The 2,907-nt window shown below is 35.5% G+C and overlaps 1 protein-coding gene across 1 annotated transcript in view; it reads left to right on the top strand.

Annotated features, from left to right (window-relative positions):
* LOC140337969 (hepatocyte nuclear factor 4-beta-like) overlaps positions 1 to 2,907 on the top strand; it is a gene marked incomplete in the record, with an annotated part of 17,415 nt that overhangs the window by 1,172 nt on the left and 13,336 nt on the right.

The raw sequence follows: 2,907 nt of genomic DNA, 5'->3' as shown, positions 1-2,907 counted from the left end.
TAGAAAAAAAGAAAGGAGGAAAATAAAATATAATATAAGAATATAAGAACGTGTGTGTATGTGTATATATGTGTGTGTGTGTGTGTATATATGTATATATTTATATATATATATATATATATATATATATACTTTATAATAAAAAACACTATATAAAAAGGACAGAATGATGTCATGAAGTGTATACATATATATAAAATATTCAAATAAAATGTGAAATAATAAATATAGTGCCATATATTACATGAGTTGCTATTTGGCAAAAACAATTAACATGAAAGAAAATATTTAAATAATATTGAATATATTATATAAATAAATAAATAAAAATAAAATATTATAAAATGTATATTACTGCTTTTAGATGGAAATATACTTGTAAAATTAAATATAATAATAAATATAATAATAATTTATAAATATTAATTCAATAATATTATTTGAACACTTTTTAATAAATACTAAAAAAAAAGGATAAGATGAGGATGTAAATCTTGGAGCATGTATATATAAATAATAAACTTTGGGGTATATTAATAAATTTCATTTTGGTTCCGGTTTGGTTAAAACAAATGTTTAAAAGGGAAACAATTAAACGAAGAAAAAAATAAAATAATACAAAAATATGTTTGATACCTACTTGATATTAATATTATAGAATGAAGGAAAAAATGATATGATAATGTCAATAAGGTGTGTGTAGGTATTATTAGATATTAGAAATTATTATTATTAATATTAATAAACAGGACTTATATAGCGCCAACATATTACGTATCGCTGTACAATAAATAGAGGCTGCAAATGACAGACAGATACAGACAGTGACACAGGAGGAGGAGAGGACCCCGCCCCGAAGAGCTTACAATCTAAGTGGGGAATAGATTTATATTTTCCATTTATTTCTCCTAAGAACTGAAACTTTTCCTACCAATCTAAAAACTTTCCAAGGCTGCAGCAAAAAAACAAACAAACCCTTCTTCCCCCATGACTGTCACCCATCGGTCCCCTGGAGATCTGTGTGAATTAATGTTATATTTATTCACCCGAAGACTTGGTTTCTGTCTTATCTTTGTGCCGAGGCCTTCAGGCTGTTCAGGGTTTTTCATTTTTTATATAAATCTTATTCAGTATATTTCTAAAGTATGAATGTAGCATTCACTAGATGCTCACGGCAGGTGAATGTGCTTTAATATACTATGAATTGAATCTGGAAATAATTAATCAAAAAATATAAATAAATTATCTCTCGCGCTCATGTGACTCACAGGGTCCTCTTCTATGCCTCCTTTATTATTCAAAGACCCTTCTCTTTGCCATTGTATGCCAGTCCAGCGAGCTGTAATGATGCCACCTTAGTAATGGGGGTTTTGATGCCTTTACTTCAGCAGGGGTCCTTAGGCTCCACCAGGTGTCCTAAAACCTGGAAGACCGAGGACATCTTCTGGTGGAGAAGAGGTACTGCATGAATAGTGCCAGAGAGGAGGTGAGTACTGCAGCTGAAGATGCTGTTTTTGTTTTTTCACTGGCTGGAGGTCCAGTAAAAAAAAAAATTAAAACAGTTAGTCATTTACAGTTATATTTTAAACAAACAAAAACCGTTTGGCTGAATTTAGTCTGGTGGAAACTAAGAAAGGATTTCCCTCACTTAGTAGAGAGTTCCTCTTTCTTCCTGCTGCCTGGTTTCCTAAAGCTCTCCAAGCCTGGAGAAGATAGACTATCATGGGTGAACCTGGGTAAACCAGCAAACCTGGAATGGATTTGATATCATTTTTCCCATCTTTCCTATTCTTGGTGAGCTTTAATAAATCAGGCCTATAGTGATGATGGCTGAGCCACAGTGACTGGATCAGTTCCATTTATTTGGGACCTTTTAAATGTTCGGGGACACGCTGTCACAGAGAAGAATTGGGGCCCCTGTAGAGGATAAAAACACAATTTTGTCATCCGATGGAATTGCTAGAACAAACAGCAGTGGGATGATGATAGTGGGGGTCAGATTTGTACTATTTGTTGTACAGTTAATGAGTGACCAGATCTCCTGGAATCATCATAGGGCTGGGAAAACATGCGAGTTTGTTTAGGGAGATCACAGCAAGTTAGCAAAACAGGAAAAATCTTCATGGGATCATCGACAATGAATATAAATCTGCAACAATGTAACCACTGAAACACCAAATACTTATATCTGATACAATGTATCATCTACAATCTATCCCCTACAATATGGGGCCTATTTATAAAGCCAGGAATACGACATTCACTGGTGGAGAATCTTCCAGGTCCATATGTTTCAATGGCAGTAACTGATTCTCCCACAGTAAATGTTTCAGTGAATGTAGATTCCCTGCTTTATTATTAGACCCCTATATCTAATACAAAATTTAAATTATTACTATTATATAGCGCCAACATATTACGCAGCGCTGTACATTAAATAGGGGTTACAAATGTCAGATACAGACAGTGATACAGGAGGAGGAGAGGACCCTGCCCTGAAGAGCTTACAATCTAAGAAGTGGGGGAAGTATCACACGATAGGAGGGGGATATGGAATGGTGGGAAGTATTGAGGGTTTAGGAGACAGAGGACGGGTAGGTGAGGGGGAAGCGTTGGGTTTTAAATGAGCAGAAAGTAGGAGCAAGGAGAATAGGGTGAGGAAGACCATTCCAGAGAATCGGGGCAGCTCTGGAAAAGTCGTGCATATGAGGAGGTTATGAGTGAGGAAGTCATTAGCAGGTCAATGGAGGAGCAAAGAGAGTGGCTGGGGGAGTATTTTTCTATCAGGTCAGAAAGGTAAGCACAGGAGATGAATTTGATTCTAAGGTGATATGGAAGACAATGAGAACTACAAAGAGATGCAGTGGAAGAGGAGTGGTGGGAAGGCTGTGTATGGGGTAGGTAGGT

This window comes from Pyxicephalus adspersus, chromosome 9 (genome assembly GCF_032062135.1).
Source record: "Pyxicephalus adspersus chromosome 9, UCB_Pads_2.0, whole genome shotgun sequence".
NCBI classification, from domain to species: domain Eukaryota; kingdom Metazoa; phylum Chordata; class Amphibia; order Anura; family Pyxicephalidae; genus Pyxicephalus; species Pyxicephalus adspersus.
This window is presented reverse-complemented; position numbering and strand designations above follow the sequence as displayed.